This window comes from Manduca sexta, chromosome 18, assembly GCF_014839805.1.
Source record: "Manduca sexta isolate Smith_Timp_Sample1 chromosome 18, JHU_Msex_v1.0, whole genome shotgun sequence".
NCBI classification, from domain to species: domain Eukaryota; kingdom Metazoa; phylum Arthropoda; class Insecta; order Lepidoptera; family Sphingidae; genus Manduca; species Manduca sexta.
Window position 1 is genome coordinate 10,338,346 of NC_051132.1, and position 20,048 is coordinate 10,358,393.

The 20,048-nt window shown below is 35.0% G+C and overlaps 1 protein-coding gene across 5 annotated transcripts in view; it reads right to left on the minus strand.

Annotated features, from left to right (window-relative positions):
* The window catches only part of LOC115456448, a 48,459-nt gene extending 31,309 nt beyond the window's left edge, over positions 1-17,150 (minus strand). For 4 of the 5 annotated variants that reach the window (XM_037439880.1, XM_037439877.1, XM_037439879.1 and 1 more), the window contains exon 1: positions 16,729-17,150. The gene's annotated coding sequence lies outside the window, so the exon portion shown is untranslated. The remainder of the gene's footprint in view (positions 1-16,728) is intronic. The other variant, XM_037439876.1, reaches the window with a different exon arrangement.
* Between the last annotated feature and the right edge of the window lie 2,898 nt (positions 17,151-20,048).

Here is a 20,048-nt window from a genome sequence, read left to right on the forward strand (position 1 = left end):
ATTTAATATGCTAAACCCAATAACTGGGCACAAATATAATAAAAATAACCACAACACTATTAGACGATGAAAGTAAACAACACAGGAGTATCATCTTAGGACTGATCACATAATAAGAAAGACCGCAACACTAACTGATAATCTGCTAGGTGGGTTAAATACTACTAAAACCTTGATCATGGATACTAAAATTTACTAAGGTTTCTGTTGAGTATCTCCATTAATATTACCAGAAAAAATCACTGTATAACAATAGAGTACAGTTTCTTCTTATCGATTCAAACTATAAACTATTTTATTTTTAGTTGACCAATTTATAAATTGGCGAAACGAAACAAACCTGTCTAGACACGACAGGGAGAAAATAAAACGCTAGAAATAAAATGCACGCGACTTTTAAAGTGTTTATACTTTATGTTCATAATGTTTTTTATGTTAAAATTCGTAGTTCTATATTTAATATTTATATTACCAACGTTTTAATTAAGAAAGAAGATGGATGAGGGACTAGTTTGGTTGCAGATTCCATTACAACTATGACTAACATAAGGTTGATATATTAAATTAACTCAGTTAATATTCGTCATGAAGAAGAAAAAAAAATCTCATGGAATTTCTCATCGCCCTTTTAATGCCAATCTTTCTAAATAAACAAATACCGGGTATATTAAGTGCATCAAATGTACTTACTTTCCGCAGATAACCATTACCTAATTGAGAATCAAACAAGTGCGTTATAATAACCAGTCAATGCACGTCACCATTATACACCAAAAAGTAATCAAAGACACACACGCATTCACGCCTTTATCCTGGCCGGGGTATGTAACACTCGTGCGCCTACTTTTCGACGTGTGCACTCCCCGTCCCATGATGTGATAGAGGGCGAGCCGATCACCACATCGGCCACAAATTCCAGACTCCGGGCTGATACTGAGAAGAAAAACCGAATACCTTTTGTCCGATCCGGATTAGAACCCGAGACCTCAACGAGGAAGTCGTATCGCGCACGCAATCCAACGAACCCACCGACAGTCAGGATTTGACGTTATTAAATTAAGCGCAATTTTAAAATAAACTCACCCTTAAAGTTGACGCGTCACTGTGCATTGTAAACCAAAACCGCGAACGTCAAAAGGGTTTAATATACCTATTTAAGTGATGTCACCACTCACCAGGAGAATCATGTTACTTTCCTTACCTACCTAACAGTGCAGTGCTTTGTTATGTTACGTTACTTACGATGATGACATCAGCTACGGCGGCCTTTGTTATGGCTCTGAGCTATGCAACCACTTATAGGTTTATATATTATATAGAATATAAACAACCAATTATTGCTCCCTTGAACAGTGAAGGAAAACTCCGTGAGGAATTCTAGATATCTAAAAATCCTACATGATTTCTGAAGATATATAATTCAACGTGCACTAGGCCAGCATGGTGGACTAAGCCTTACTTGGTATAACGTATAATACAGAATATGAATATTTTACAAAACCAATACATGACAAGGTTTTGTGCCGTCCTTCAGAGATAAAGCGAGGCTCCGATAACATAAAAACTGTTTAAAAAAGTATGCTTCATTTAAGAAACCATCTCAAAGTAAAATAAGAGAGGCAGCAAACGCGAGATTTTGCGAGCTAGTTACTAAACCTTTTCCCCTTCATCTAGTTGCTATTGGCTGTATTTACATAGACGGTGCATTTGTCCCTGACCTAGGCCCGCGAGTCGTACTGTCAACGCCGGCAAGACATTTATCACGTCGTCTACTATATTAGCAAAACATCATGCATCTCATTTGAATGACGTAAACGCTGTTGTCACCGTGTATAGTGTTACAGGTAAAAGTTGTACATATTTGACATTCGTAAACAAGGACAGGTCAAAAGTACCCTGAACCGCAGTGCATGAGATTGATGAAAGTAGAAGTAAAAGAAATGTGCCAGAATCAGGCAGAGTGGATTGCCAAAGACTCTGGGGTTTACTTTCTCTCCAAAAGGCAACTATAAGATCTATTTATTCGCTAGATGTTTCCTAGGAGAACAATTCAAAGAATTAAAAATAATGCAATAGCATCAAAAATTTTACTGAATCTAAATAATGTTCAACATTTTACAGATTCAAATAATATATTTTATTTCATTTCTGCCTACCTCTATAGGATAGAGGTGTGGTATGAATGTCCATATATGCAAAAGTACAGTAATAAGCTTTTAACCTAACTTATTAGTTGAAAGCTAGGCGTCAATTCTATATCATAATACCTAATCCATTTAGGCGTAATAAACTCACTGGCATTCAATGGTTAATAATTATAATCATTAACTTGTCTTTGAAAACACTAAGTATCACTGCACTCATATTTAACGACTGTCTTCAAATATACTCTGTTATAAAGATTATATTATATTAGGTGTTGCTCGCGGCTTCGGCCGTGTGAAAAGTCTTTCCCACTAAAAAGGCCTTAATAAGTATAGCGATCCATTGCGCCAGCAGTACGATGCCAGCGCTATCTATTTGGAAATTCACATTAAAAAGCAATTATTTCCCACAGGAGCAAATTCCTGGATAAAAAGTAGCCTATGTGTTAATCTGGGACATGATCTACCCGTGCGACTAATTTCATTCAAATCCGTGAATTTGTTTCCGAGTTTACTTCTAACAAACATTTAAATATCCAAACATTTTCAAAAACTTTCGTAGTTATAATATACGTCAGAGTAATTTTATTAATTATTATTTTACCGAGCACGATCTACAATACCTAATTATATATTTCATAACTACCGGACCCTTAACATTTTATGTCTAAAACAATGGTGAACCTAGTCATTGTCTTATGTCTTTGATATTTGAGTCATTTGTCATAAAGAACTCGATAAATCATTGATTAGTTATTAAAACCTTGTTTAACAATTAATGACCAAGGGGCCTAATTCCATGTCATCTTAAATTTCGAATTCGTATTGAGGAATTTGTATCGTGTAATGATCATGGAATCGCTAACTACACAATAAGGACCTGGTGGCAGTATGAAAACATTGAATTTGCTTTCCAGAAAACTAATTCATAGCAGAAGAAACAAAAATACGTCAGTATTTTCTATTAATTATGTAAACAGCAGCTACCTATCCTACACAACTAGTCGCAAAACTATGAGTATTTCTACAACCCAACATGACTAACCCGACAGTTAATAACAAAACTAATAACAAGAGACGTATATCTATCATAGAAACATTATGAAAATTGCTACAAAACCGAATGATTTCAATGCACACTAGTGGCACCGACGAGCATGCGCGAGACGTCCTGACGCGATGCGTGTTAGCACTGTTGGCACACACCACTCCGGCATCTTTGAATGGATCACCTGCTATTTTTGAACTAACAGATAGTGTGACGTCACGCGCGCCACGCACCCCGCGCGCCGCCACCACCCCGCACGCTCTCACCCATGATATTTTGTAGATACGCAGCTTGATAATGGTAAACTGGAATCTGTACAGAGTAAGAGGGGAAATGTAGGCACTAATCAAAGCGGATTATAGAGCTCCATAGTTATAAGCATACGATAAAGCTCCTTAAATTATGATGTAAAAAAACTCTGAGGAACAGTGGTGTGACGATTAGCTAGCTGCGAGGAAGACAATAGCTCATAGATTCTATTCCTGCGGAAGATAAATTGATGCAATACATAAATATTTTGTGGCAGTACGTATGATACCGATACAGATATCGGTATCATAAAGACTTATACTAATGAAATTCTAGATATCTTGCAATAGGATAGGCAACAGACACAACTTGAGTTTTGTAGTTATTTTCTTTAAGTAATATTAGGCATTAAACTCGAAAAATAATACAACTATATAATTTGATTCGCTTAATGGTGTGGTGTTGAAGCGTTTCCTGTCCCACAAGCATTGCTCGTATAATTGTGCAGAGATTAACACAACTAACTATTGATTTGTCAGTGTTTCCCCATGAATCATGCTAATCATGTTCTAAACCTATACGAATATATGTCCTGAATGTTTGAATATAGTATAAGAGTCAATATTAAAACCAAACATTATTATTATTATTATTATAGCCTCTTTATTCCATAACAAATTATTTATAAAACATTAATGTTAAATTATAATTACTAATTACATAATATTTGCATGCATAAAGATTTAATATTAAACAATTCCAATTTAAAAATTAATTTTCCTAATTCTATATTTATGGACCCCTCAGTGGGTAAAGGCCTCCTCCATTTTGTTCCATGTTTCCCTATCTTTTGCTTTTGTGATCCAGTTTTCTCCAGCTATTCTTTTTATTTCATCAATCCATTTTTCTCTTGGTCTACCTCTCATCCTTTTATTTGTTGGTCCTTGCCAAGTAGTTACTCTCTGTGTCCATTTTTCCTTGTCCATGCGAGCAATATGACCCGCCCATTTCCATTTTAATTTTTGAGAATGTTCCAAAGCATCTATTACTTTAGTTGTTTTTCGTATTTCTGAGTTTCTTTTCCTGTGTTTTCTTTGTATATTCAGTAAACTCCTTTCCATTGCTCTTTGGCATACTTGTATTTTTGTTTTTAGTGAAGTTATTATATATCCATGTTTGGCAGCCATACGTAAGACACGGTAGTAAACATGAGTCCATTATTTTTTCTTAAGTTTTATAGGAAGTTTTGATTTTTAGGGCTTCTTTATTGCTCCAGAATTTATTCCAGGTTATATTAACTCGTCTTTTAACCTCGTCTTCATGTCTTGTCTTTAAAAAGATACTTGTTGTCCTAGGTAAACATAACTCTGAACGTATTCTAGTGTATTGTTAGTAACAGTTATTGGTAAAGTTTGGTGGTTCGTCATAACTTTAGTCTTTATAGCGTTTAATTGTAGGCCGATGTTATTGCTTACCTCATTTAATTCAGTAATCATTATTTGTAATTGAGATGCTGTTTCAGAGAAGAGTATGATGTCATCCGCAAATCGAAGATTACTCAGGAGTTTTCCTTTTATATTAATTCCTTTTCTTTCCCAGTTTAGAGTTTTCATTATACTTTGGAGAACAGCTATAAATATTGTAGGTGATAGGGGGTCGCCCTGTCTGACGCCTCTATGAATATTTATTTCAGGGCCTTTTCGCTCTAATATTACACGACTTTTGCTTTTAAAGTAGATGTCTTTTATAAGGTCTATAATTTCTGACGGTATCTCGCACTCTTGTAGAGCTTTCCAAATGCTTTTATGTGATATAGAGTCGAAGGCTTTGGCGTAGTCGATAAATGCCAGGTATAGAGGTCTGTTTTGTTCTGTATATTTCTCTATAATCAAATTTAGAGTGTGGATGTGATCTGTAGTTGAGAAGTTTTTCCTGAAACCAGCTTGTTCCGGCGGTTGAAATTTCTCTACGAACATGGCTAGGCGACTCTCAAGGCATGAAGCAAATAATTTATATATATTTGGTTGTAAGCTTATTGGTCTGTAATTTCCAATATCGGCAGGGTCTCCTTTTTTATAAAGTAAAATTATATCGGATTGTGCCCATTCTTTGGGTATCATTTTGTCATTTAAAATCTTGTTAAATAAAGTTGTAATGAATGGTGCTAATATAAACTTACCTAATTTTAGTGCTTCATTTGGGATTCCGTCTGGTCCGCTGCTTTTGCCGGACTTTAGAAATTCGATTTTTTTTATTATTTCCTGTGTAGAGAATCTAGCTAGAGTAACAGAGTTATGGTTAGTAGTTTCAATTTCCGTAGTAATATCTGTTGCCGCGTATAAGTTGGTGAAAAATGTTGTTGCTTTCTCTATTATTTCAGATATTGGTAATTTGTGGGAGCGACGGTATTTTTTTTTTGTTAAAACCCTTGAATGAACCTTTACAAATCGGCTAAAGGGTTCGGTAGTTTTCATAAAGCAACAATAATAAAATTCCTCTATAGTACAGTTTGGCTCCAAAATTTGTAACCAGTAACTATAGAGGTAATTTTTTTGTGGTTTTTGAGGTCGATTGAATTTTTTGTTGAAAAGTTTTTTACAGGAAAAGAATTGTGATCAGCGACGATAAATATTAATACAAGTCATCTATACTTATAATAAATCTGTAGAGAGGTCAATTCTGTACATGAAATATATTTCCAAAATAACTATCAGGGGGTGATTAGGGATCGATACTGATGCCAAAAATGCAATTAGTAAAATTTTTGTCTGTCTGTCTGTCTGTATAACCGTTATAGAAACGAAAACTACTCGACGGATTTTAACGAAACTTGGTACAATTATTTGTCATACTCCTGTGCTGGTTATAGTATACTTTTCATCACGCTACAATTAATAGGAGCAGAGCAGTGAAGGGAAATGTTGGGAAAACGGGAGAAGTTACTCCATTTTTTAAGCTTCCGTCGCGTGTGCAACCTTAATGGTTAAAGCTACGCCGAAATCATGTATGACGGAAATGTTCTCCTTAAAATTATGTAAAAAATATCCCACGACAGCATATGTCTATCTTTTATGGTTGACTCACAATAACACGTGTAACTCCCGATAGCTTAGCAGTTCGAAGCTTTCTCATTATATTTGTCTACTCTTACGTTTATAACACTCTGTCATCCCTAATTAAAAAAGTTAACATTATTAAATATTCCATAAAAAGAATCATAGAAATCGGTATAGAAACACCAAAGTTATACATGAAATACGCTAATAATAAGCCATCACGCGTGAATACTGAATCATGCTATAAGCTTCCTTCGATTTCACCAGGATCCCATCATCAGACCCTGACCGGATAATCGGACCACCTGCATACCACCATACATTAAAAAAACATCCCGACAAATTGAGCACCTCCTCCATTTTTGAAGTCCGAAATCCACGCGGGCGAAGCTGCGAGCGGAAGCTAGTAAATGCTTAAAATTGTGTGTTTGCAAAGCCATGCACCCATCGGACTACAAAAGCCGTAGTTTAATCGAATCTTCTTAAGAAAACGAGCTTTATGTGCGTTAGGCCCTTCCTTTAGTTGGTTTGCGTGTCTCTTTTGAATCGACTTCAAAATAGTGTATTTTCATCTTGAATACAGAATAGTATCGTAAATTCATAGACGCTATATCATAAGTTGAAAATGTATAATAAAAATGTACTATGATCTTTATTTTATCGCCTACTTCGTGCTGATAGTGGTAAATAGTTATGACAGTGAGCCGTATAATTAAACGTTTCAATAAGTCAACTCACACCGAAAAGGAATATCATAAGTACGAAAATAACAAAATTTTAGCCCTTTACAAGTCTTCTGAATAACTGCACAGATATTAGTACTAAGTATTGATTTGTTGTTAATTCTCCCGAGCGATTCCTATCTCCATTAGGGCTGTAATAAATGACTCCGCCGGCTGTCATTCATGCATCATACACACCTTTCACTGACAAACGTAAAGCACGCACACATTCATACAAGCACGTCTATTTGTGAAATAAATAAAATATGTTCAATTCAAACAACTATTCAGTTACATCAGTGTGGGGACGAGGGCGTCGGCGGTCAATGCCGAACGATGAGCCGTGACGATTGATTTGTTGTCGATGGATTTATTCGATTATCGACTCTTATTTTTTAAAAGACGTAACCATGCGTCACGCAATGGAAGATCGTTGCTGCTTGTGAATACTAGCAATACATGGCGCATTTAGTGTTTAAAACATCGTCTCTTTTGTGGATATCAGATTGGATTCGTATTGTTATGTTAAATTATTTAAATATTGTTTTCTGTAGGAAGAACAGGGCGAACAAAGTTTCGGCAATATTTTACTAATAGTGTCGCGATGCAAATATTCCAATAAATAATGATATTTATAGAAAATCATTCGCAAGACCGTGATGTGATGCCGAGATAAACGTAATTAAAACATTTTCAATTAAAACACAGAAACGTTGTTTATAATCTATATTATTATATAAAACTGAAGAGTTTGTATGTTTTAATGCGCTAATCTCAGGAACTGTTGGTTCGAATTGAAAAATTCTTTTAGTGTTGTATCCAACACTAAGAGGAATAGCCCATTTATCCAGGAAGGTTATGGGCTATATCACATTATGACAAATAGGAGCGGAATATCAGTGAAAAATGATGCAAAAACGGGGAAGATTTATTCCTTTTGAGAGCTTCCGTTGCGCGCGCTGCGTAACGGAAGCTCAAACGCTTAAAGTTACGCAACAATCATGCACGACGGAATTGTTCTTCTTAAATTATTTAAAAAAATATATTATAAAACAAATTCCCTTGCCACATTTGTCTGGCTGTCTGAACGCGATAAACTTAAAAACTACTCAACGGATTTCGATGAAATTTGGTATAGAGATAGTTCGAGACCCAAAGGGCATAGGCTCCTTTTCATCCCGGGAAAATATAAAGCGGGACTGTTATCCTGGAAAAACTTAATCACGCTGGTTGAGCCGCGGGCAAAAGCTTGTAATATAAAAACAATAAGAGGATACAAATTTATTTGTAATATTCTTAACTGTGCAATTTCCAGAATTCGCAAAATATATCTACCTGAAATGTACTTATAGTGACTGCAAAGCTATCACCGTATCGCATGCAATAAATGAAACATACCATGTATAGGATTAGTGTGACGTTCTTTATGTCGTCACAACTACTAGTTCTTATAACTAGTATCATGCTAGTTGTTCTATTTTTAATACAGTACTCAAGTTCTCAGTATTAGCCGTATGGGGTATATTATCTTTACTGGTGGTAGGCCTCACATACGTGAGAGTCCGCTTGGGTAGGTGTCACCGCAATGTCTATTTCTGCCGCCAAGCAGCAGTGTGTAGTCACTGTTGATTTCCGGTTTGAAGGACATTGTAGCTAGTGCAACTACTGGACATAATGAGACTTAACATCTCAAGTCTCATGACGGTGAGCGCAGTAGAATACTAAACAATTCTTTGAAATTCGATGTGTTGGATGGTGTTTCCGCTGTTTATGGACGGTCGTATCACTTACCATCAGGTGAACGGCAAGCTCGTTTAGTCATTCAAAGCAAAAAAAAAAATAAACTATAACTCGAGTATGCTCACTTTTTACATGTAGGACAAATTGCAAAATACATTATTTACCATTGCCTTACGACACCGCGGCAATGTAATTCGTTGTATGGCTAGTATCCCGTCACTGTTTTTCTTACAATGCTTATAGTAGGTGGATGGGTAGGATGGTCTCTGCAGTATGTGACACCCACGGACCACCATGATCAACACGCACCTCTCTGGTATCTTAGTTGAAAATTACACTTTATTCAATGGTAGTAAAGTTAAAATTGATGTCTAAAACAGTAGCAAAATTCACACAAACCTTACATTATCTCGCTTCAAAATACCAGGATGATATGTTGAAATATTCAGCGTGTTACATCAGTGACCGCGCGAGGGCGTCGTCGGCGGTCAATGTCGAACGATGCGCCGTGATAATGGATACGTTGTCGATAGCTTTATGTCGATTAGAATCATTTAAGTGTATAAAATAAACCTAACGGATTAAACTGGATTTCCACGGTACATATTAGTCATGCAAATGGCATTCATATTGTAATTTATAAACTAGTATGTGAGAGAATTGAATTTATCAAAGAAAATACAAAAGTAAATATTAGTCTATCTTACAGTCGTTATTCAATTTACTTTGTACAATATATCAACCCATCAACGCAAAACATTTGCGAAACACTCATCGCAAGACTACAGGCGGCGACCTCCGTGCCGAGATCATCGCACTCCTAATTAAAACAAATTATCGACACTTCATCGATATTCGTGGCGCATCACTAGCCGTAAACGCCGGAAATAACGCGTAAAACGATGTCCATCGACAGATGCCAGTCATTCGGCGCGTGCAAAAATCTCTCATAAACATTATTAACGCAGACGCGGTGGAAAACATTTTGTTTTCGCGACGACCTCTGTGGCGCCGCGCCGCGGGCCAGGAACTGGCTGAGATACAAGCAGCCAAGAGTTAGATTTCCGCATATTAACCAATATTATCATGATTCAAAGTAATGCAGTACGGTTGGGACCACGTGCCTTATAATTTGTATAACTCCTAAAGTACAACGTATTACTAGAAAATTAAGAAATGACTCATGCCGTTTCAGGAAAATAAAGGGTGGCGTAAAGGGCGAATAAAGTAACTAATTTCAGGTCAGTTATAAAGGCCACGGCTATACTTCTTCGTATAGCATTCTGCATAGCGTTTTTCATTCGTATTATAGTCTAGAAATTTCTTCCCGCGAACGTAACTGAAAAGTTAAAAACAATTGAAATTATAATCATACATTGTAACCTTAATCTACACTTGTATACGATGTATAAACAAGTAAAATTTAGCATATTTTTTTTGATAAAGTAATGGTTAATTTTTGTGCCAGCGCGCCTTTTGTTTTTGTTACCTCTTAAGACAGATGCATAATTTAAAAACAATTAATGAGACCAAAAGAAACATTCGTACGACGCGGTCACTACGTCGTTTGCCGACCCTAAAAACGCATAAGGAACCAATAGGTCCGCAAAAATAAAGAATTCTAGACAAACTTAAAGAATTATCTTCCCTTCTAGAATCCGAGTTAAGGCGAGTATTCTGCTATTCATTTCAGAAATAATGGCCACGAGATTTCTCTACCATCATCATTACCGGCCCAAATATATATTAATCAATTACTTAGTAATCTTTAAGATTTTTTTTGAGCATATTGTATTCATAAAAAATATCCAACAGAATTATACACCGAGTGAATAAACTAAATATAGTTTGCCTTATTGCAGACAAACAGACGCGCGATAAATCTATTCTGGAATTTACATCGTCTATTTTGTATAGCCTTAGATCATGTCTAAACAGGCCGTAACATATACGTATACAAAGAGTTAAACTTGGCGTATGTTCGCAGAGTATTTTCGGTTTAATAAAATCATCTCATCTCATTTTCAGAACTGGTAGGTTCGAATGATGTAGGGGCACTATTGGTTGGCCGCGTCAGTATGAGTTTCAGTATGTTTTGACACTCAGAATTACAAGAACCTGGTTAATTTTTGTTTCCCGAATCTTTAGGTAAAACTAAACAATGTCTGCAAATTATTTTTTAATCTCTTCCTGTATAAAAACTAAAATAAATTTATATAATATAGGAAACTAGTTAATACTTCAGAGTATAAACTACAATATTTACAGGTAGCAGTAAAAAAAAAACCTATGCAGTTAGTGTTGCTCGATGAGCACATAAAACGATCCATCTGTTTATTAATAGAGATACTACTATTACAAAGAAAGCAGAAAAAAGGTGAATCAATTGTTTAATAAACCATATACCCGCAGCAAAAGTACTATATTACTGTGTAGACCCTAGAATAAACGACATACACACAGAACTCCAAGTCTTGTAATACAGTTTGTAAATCTTCAATATACAATATTGTTCAATTATTTTGTCTATAGAGAAAAAGAGTGGACTATTCAGTGATAAATCGAGATATGTGGACTCGAACACCAAATTCCAATAGTTATTAATGTGAATAGCCGGAATGATGAATTCTTTTTCAAGTAGAAATATATGTTGTTTCAATAGTTATGATTCTGACGTGGATTCTGATGGTGAACGTGAATATGGTCTACACGTAATTTAGGTACATAAAAAATAAACCATATTTTCATTAAAGTATATTGTTGGCTTTAATTTTCATGTGTTTGGTTCCTTATAACTAAAGGTAGAAATATATAAGGGAATATAATAATTATTAAAAACAAAAACATCGAAATGTACTAAAGCTATTCAAATGAGAGTGCTTTGAACGAAACCATAGAAGGACGGAGAAAAGTTGCATTTCGATGTTCTTTATTATAAAACTCAGAAAACAAACAATGTACATTTTTAACTTTCGCGTTTGTTAGAAAGTAATTTGTGAGGTTTCGTTAAACAAATCTATTATTACCTATGACCAAAGGGAAATTTCAATATAAATGTCCACGTCAGACGAAATTATGCGACAAAGGGTCACATTTTATGAGGAAAAAATGTGAAAGATCCCATTTTTTGGTTTCCATCCGTCATAACCTTTGGAGCATAAAACAAATATTTCAACACCCAAGTCGCAAATATCATCAATTTTAGCCAGGATTTCCTGTATGGGAATATTAGCAACAACAGAGAACTTCGGACCAAACATTGAAATCATAACAAATGCCTATTACAAAAGCAAGGTACTGTTTGTTTCGAAAAAACTCTTATATTTCAATCAACTAGTACTTCACTACTACAATCATTTATAATCAATTCCTTTCAAGAAGACCAAGCGAAGAATCAATATTTTCGTGCGACAGTCTACCATTAAAACGTATGACAGCACCGATCATCAAAGGTGGTAACCACCCTACTGGCGATTGCCGCAATCCCATGCAAGGTGACTCACACAGCCTTCACCTTTGAGTCATTGTTCGGCCCTTTAACGCTATCGCAACGATGACGGTATAGATTTATATCTAGACTAGATCCGCAGTTCGATGACTAAGTACTAGTTATATTACTTTAAGTTTCAAGATATCACCCCTTAATGAATTACCAGTCCTGTGTAATATATTGTCCTGCTAAATACTGTAGTGCTACAAGTCTTTATTAGGGGTTATGAAATATCCTCCATTTAAAATACTACCACCCCTGTGTTGTATACTAACCCACTGCTGGACACAGGTCTATTACTGAGGGCTTAGGTGTAGCCCTTCATGCTGGCTTAGTGAGAGTTGACATACTAAATACTTTCGAAATGTTAAAGTAGATTTTTTAGGTACGTAGATTTCCCCATGATGTTTTCCTTCGCCGTAAATACGAGCGATAATTGACAGCGAATACACAAGTAAAGTTTCGAAACGTTAGGGGGGTGTATACTTTGGGTTTGAACCTGCGAAATTTTTTAAGGCAGTTCCATTCTCAACTTGGTCTATAGAGTTCTAGCCGTCGATCTTGTGCTGGACTGCTTTTAGACACTAATACTACAAATTTGATAACTATTCATTGTCGACCTCGAACATATAATTTTATGAAGAGCAATAGAAACATTCAAACGTGCATTGTCGCGTCATCATGGCGGATAAAGAGATGTGAATCTCTTTATGATACCGTATTCAACCCCACATAAGAATATCGAAAATTGTGTAGATTTTCATAACGTGAATATCCGAGATTGTGTGTAAGTAATTTTTTTCCACGATAAGCGAGTTTATCACGTCATGGGAGGGTATCACCTTTAAAACACTGTCTGTAATGATTTTACGCCTTTGTCTCACTTTTCCGGGAGAAAGTCGTGACTGAACGAACGATATGCATAACACAATCATAGAGGAATAAAAGTTGATAACGCTCGCGCACGGCCCGCCCTTTTATTGAATTGCATCGCCAAATGTCAAAGGGCAATATTGACGTGCCCCGGCGCGAGTGCATGAGGCTCCCGCCGCCCAGCAGGGCGTGCCGCATTTCAACGCATGACGGGCTAACACCTTTTTTGAAATACACTTCACGACTTTTACCCCGAAGGATACGTAGAGGATCAATTAGTGTATCCATTTTTGCCATATGTATTCCGTCCCATGATGTGATGGCCGCGAGCCTAACGCCGTATCGAGCACTAATTCCAGACTCCGGGATGATACTGGAACCTTTTTCGAATTATATACCCATAATTAACTTTAGATACTTGGGCTTGTATTGAGCTTGACTACTTTTAATCGTTAAATTTGACTTCTGAAGACCCCACCGAGCAAATGGCCTTCAGCATATTTTGTTCCAAACATTTACAGCGCACGAGTCACGGGCGGGAATATGTTGAGATTTATGAATAATTTCTTTAAAAATTAAATATTAGGTGTTTTCAAAAATTTTAAATTAGAACATTTTTCCTTATGAAATTGTCTATTAAGTGGTGCTGGTTGCAAATTAAATTTGTGTGTACTTTAGGAGGAGTTGCCCGGAATTCACAATTTTAGTGGCATTTTCATTCTGACGTTAATGAAACAATATCCACATTAAAAATAATTTGAAGTAACCAAAATAAATATAGCATATTGTAGAAATATAATGTTGAATTTATTGTTCTATTTGGCACCGCCTAAATGTAGCCTAACTTCAATGTAGTCAGACCTAAGATATTTTTATTACTTTGTAAAACGTCATTGAGTAAGACGCAGTTTTTACAAAACCACAGACAAGGACAATCATCAAAAACTTACGGCGTACCTATTTAAAGACGCAAATCCATGAAGAAATATTGTTAATTTTAAAAGAATCTTCCTAGCATTTTTAATATTAGAAGCAAAGTTGTAATTCTAGATTTTCTACACCCTGTACTGTTCACCGCGGTGTACGCGTCGCGTTAGGTCTGTATGGTTCGCGCCCACGGCGGGCCTCCGGCCCCCAATAAAAAAGTTAATAGACCTTGTTATATACATTATAGTAGATTTACCATTCTGATCATAAATTTATTCCTTATAAGAATCCTCTTACCATAAATAGGAAAAATATAATGTAAGCTTTAATCATGAATTGAGCTTATCATATCTAGATACACTGTTATGCTTATTTTTATTTATTTTTATGGCCTTTATCTGTATGGTGCTTTCTAAAAGGATAGCGATCACCAGATTATTTGTATTGTAGTTCTACAGATTCACAGTTCACCAGCCTTTATTATTTATGTATTTAAGGACCAGCAATGAAGGATATACAACATATAATAAAAACAATGAACATTTTCACAATTAACAATGTGACATGCTTTTTCAACTATAGGATCCCACAGCATACAAATATCAATATTTGTACATTTATTGATGGCTCCTAAGTAAACTATCATATCTGAAAAAATTGCAATATTCACTTTTTTGACGTTTCATCATCTAGTTACTGTTTACTACGAAACATATTGGAATAAAGATAGTAAATATTTTTTTTTCTTTTATTAACTTTTGAATTAAATGGGTTTGGTAGTAAACGGTACATAGATAACGAAACGCTAAAACTGAATTTCAATATTTTCCAGATACAATAGTTTAATCTGGACACATACAATTCTAAAAGATACATTTTCAACTGTTTATTCATAAAGTAATTCCACTACTATTATTCAGATCAAGAATGTAACACAAGTAATATAGCTCACAAATAATATTCTGCCATGTTTAAAACTTAAAAATGTGCATATTGTAATTGCTAAGCCATACATGACCTCATAAGTGTTTAAAAAAAAAATAGACTAATAATCTTAACGTTCCCTATGGTAGAGCAATTTGCTTCAAACTCTGATATCATAGTCAGTAATATTAATGAGACAGAAATTTCCACTTCCTATGGTAATATAATATGTGAATGTATGAACATTGAATTATTTAAGATATAATAAGCAAAATTGGTGTAGGAATTAGGGATAAGTATATATTTTAGAACAAAGTAGTAGAAAGTGTATAAAAGAATGTTGTGCCAACCCTACATGAGAAAAGTTAGATTTTTTTTTTTAAATCAATTTATTAGAACCCTTCAACAATAATACATGTAGTGACTGATAAGAACACAATCAAATCAGAAATAGTATAATTAGTTTATTGTAGTTTTTTTCCTGATAGTAGCCAATATGTTTTTGCAATTTTTACTCATTCAATAACTGATGATTAAATATTTTGTATATTAATTTACCATTCGAGGAAATTTTATACCAAAGTGATACTATGAGACTGTAGTCTCACCAGACATTAGTTTCATAAATAAAATGCCATTATAACAAAGACTTGTGTAACTGTAACTATAAATCACAGACAAAGCACAAACATTTTAAAATATTTGCTGGCTACCACCACTGTAATAAATAAATTTATTTTTTAAGTAAGCAGTTGGTGATTATCAATGTTGTTATTTATTATAACAATATTTAAAATATATTGATAACATATATTTTTAATTGACCTGTTTCATTTTACTATTAATTACCTTGTTTTCATTAAATTTACTAAACCAAATTGAATTTAATAAACTTTAACGAGATAGAAACAGCATTAACAAAATTTGGTATTTTGGGATAAATTATTGTTCTTTGCTTATTATTATTTAAAAACAATTACCTTCAGTCAATATCATGTTAGAGTATTTATCAACATTTACAAAAGCTCAGCAAAGAAAAGCTTATTTTAAAATATTTTTTGTTTGTATATTTATTAAAATACTAAATTATAAATATGAATGTTTTTATTAATATTAACATGTAAATTTAGAACTCATCATTTCATTGTGTTTTTTATAATGTATGATGTATAATGATGATAGTATTTTTAAAAGAAATTCAATTTACGGGTGTGTATAGGTATGTATATAATGCGTAATTGGCGCCTAGTGAAATCTTATAGTAAATTTTACATTTGTATTTGTTGCTTCTTGCATCTATTTTTCGTACAATCGTTTTTAACGAAATCTGAATAAACCGCTTTACTAATTACTTTAACATTCGGGATACATCAATGTCATCTTATGAAGTATTTTCTAAATATTTGTTTTAAAAAAAATATTCTATGGTTGGCAGATGAGGTTAATTTTTTTCCAATTTGCTACGCATAAAATAATGAAAAGTTTATTTCCAAGGCGGGAACCTACAACATAATGGTTTATAATACAAAAAAGAAAAAATAATAACTTTACTTACGCAATTTCCAAGTATATGTCCGTGTGTAATTCATCAAAACAGATTCTTAATGTTAATTATAGCATGAAATGCAGTCAAAAATAGACTTATATTTCACCCAATACCTATGTTATGTGTAAGTCACATTATGTTCATAGTGTATAACAAAACACGAGATACGCTAGCACACAACACTCTAGTTGGAAACCAAAGGGAAACTGCGAAAAAAGCGTACGAAATTTTTCCTTTAATTTTCAACCAGTGCTGAACACAATGAAATTTGGTCCACTAAATGAATGTCCGATTGGTGTATAACAACACAATGGTCCGCACAAAGAATGGACACATGCCCGATGCAACAACGTACGTGTATTTTCAACAAAATTACCTCGTTTTTACGATATCACAAAATAAAATGATGTGTGAATGACATGTATTTTTGACATGCGCACTCCATAATCTAGTTGCAAAATTAGTTACGCCATCTCCCGGTTACTATGGCGAAATTTAGTTAACAGCTGTTTCAATTTAAGAAATAGTATTGCTACTCGCTACAAGATGGCGTTTTATTACCAACCGGTGCTTACCATATTTTTATTTATAATTATTTTTCATTACGAAATGATACTGTGATTTGAAGGTTTCCATGATTGTATGTAATTTATAACTATTTCCTAGTATTTGAAACTTAGAGAAACCTTTTTACCCTCTATTCTATACCTTTATAAAATAATATTATAATTACAATGTTGAATCAAAATTTGTCGTGTGTATGTCCCAAAAATACGAATGATTCAACAATGTGTGGTCGGAGTTACTTCGGGCTACGAATCAACAGACAACGTACATCGAATATTAAAAAAAACATGTAAGTAAGTATTTAATTAAATAAATATAAAACATAAACATTGAAACATTTTTGACATCAGCTTAGTCCGTATGTATCTATTAGGTATTAAATTTTAAAGACCTAACTAAATTAAAATTTGGTGTTGTTTTATGTTTTATTTTCAGTATATAATGTCATTTCAGTATATAAATTCATTATAAAATATTTCTCTCTTGGTCACATTTTTCTAAGACTTACTTGGCTCACGTTTTTCAAGGTAAAAACGTTAGAATGCCAAATTCGTAGCTCGGCGTGGTTGGACGAGTCTAACTAAAACCTTCTAGGAATCCGCTTGGCCAGGTACGTGTGACGTCACCGCCCGCATTGCCCGAATGCTAAACACGCCATAAATATCGTCTAGCACAGGCCGTGGAAGATCGAGGCTATGAAACTATCGAGGATTTGCGATTAGCTAACCCAGTGGCGTAGCGACGCCGCGCCTACATGCGTGGGACAATGGGCCCCTTTATTGTAAATCTTGTGTAGCGTTATTTATACGAATACTAGTAGGTATATTCTTCGTTCTTTAGACCCAAATAGTCAGTAAGCCTAAAATGAAATCATGAGCCGACGCCCCCCTCCCTTTCAAATTCAACACAAGTAGGTAATTTAATACTGATAATTATATAATATATTATTGGGATAATATATTTTGTTTTATAGTTCTTTCGTATAACATATTTCAGAATGTTGTTTTTCATTAAATTGCATACCTACTTATTATATATCTATTACTTACTTTCATTGTTTTTGTCGGAGGATATCTACCGTTGATATAATAATTTATTTGTTAAGTAAACGAACTTTACGCGCTGTAGTAGGAAGTCTGCACAATGTATAGAAGTATTTTTTTTTATTTAAGTAAACATTGTGTTTTAGAACTCAGGTATAATAATATTTTAGGGGTTTTGGGAGAAAATAAATCATTAGTAGTCTATGCCCCCCGAGGGCCTCATTGGATACGGAACTGCGAACCTGCAACCATCACTTAACGTACATTATCAGTACATTGTGCCAATACGAATACACATGTAACAAACATTCAACTACGCAAGTATTTGTATTAATTGTCAGTTTTTAAGCATCGCTCACTACTAGCCTACACTGCAATTTAAATGCCTTCCATGTGAGGAATACCAGGCATTGCAATGTAAAACACAAAGATGCGTGGGCAAGGGCGGCCTCGGCCAATGCGAGGCGCTGAGAGTCAGATCTTTACGTCGGCTTTTTACCCGATTGTCCAAGGAGAATAATCTTTTTCTCTTTGAGCCCATTGCAAGCGAGGGGCCTCTTGGCGCGTGAGGGCTTGGACGGCAGCCCCGTTCGCCAGCCGCCATCATACGTTAGTGTCTCTCGGTAGTCAGGCTTCGCGCAGACGCCGTTAATTTGATGCTAAGAAACACTACACTGTAATATAACTACTATTTACTGAAGTTGCTGAAACGCAGGGATATTATAGGTCTCTTGTATGCGGTAGTCCGTCTGGGAACAAACGCCTAGTGAAATTTTGCCACCAAACAATATTATGCAAGTACTAGGGCTCCAGATTAAAGAATATTGTAGTCAGTGCCCTCATGCTTGCGTCGTTCTCCTCAGTTTTGAGGGTCGTGACTACCAGCTGCTTCCTCCCACCTCTCACCAGCGTCCGTCGTATGATGTCACGCCATCGATCCCGAATGTTGGCCACTTGTATTGTGACGTATATAGATGTATAAAGTGTGGTGCGGAACTGATCATGTTGATCTCTCTGATCGATCACCGTATTGAGTTGTGTCCATGTGCTCTTTTGCTCTCTACTTAGCCAGTGTAGAACTAGGTAGTAGGTGTTACGAGACTCCATACCTATGGCTCGGGATGACGAGCATAACGCATTACCATTGAGTGCTTTATAATCAAAGGTCGGGCGATACTATTTATCTGCGTTCTTTATGTTTACGAGGGGCTTCCTGGTTAAAAAAGGATTAAATTTGCTACTTCATAGAATCCCATTGATCACTCATTCAGTATTAGATAACAGCCAGCCGTTCAAGATGAAATCCGTTAGTAGTTTAAGCGCTGATGTCATCACAGCGCGGATCCGCTTTTTGTCCACTGAGAGAATAACCGTTGCACACGCGATCTGCTCCAGGCAGACCGTTTAGTTGTTTTACAAAAGAAACAATTACCTCTATTAATTATGGGTTTTGTAATATTTAATCTCTCAGGGGAAATTATAGTATATTGTAATAGTAAACATAAAATGCGGTGTGTCATATGTGATCCAAATTATTGTAATAAGTACCTACATTAATAATATTTGTTTTTTGTGACTTATTGTGATTATTATGTAGACATACTTCTATGGAATATTACTTTAGGTTAGTCAATAATTCATATTGGCAGTTCCTTTTGCAAAGCCCGTGGAGTGTTTCGTTATGGATGTGATTTAATCTCATTCTAAGACCATGAATTA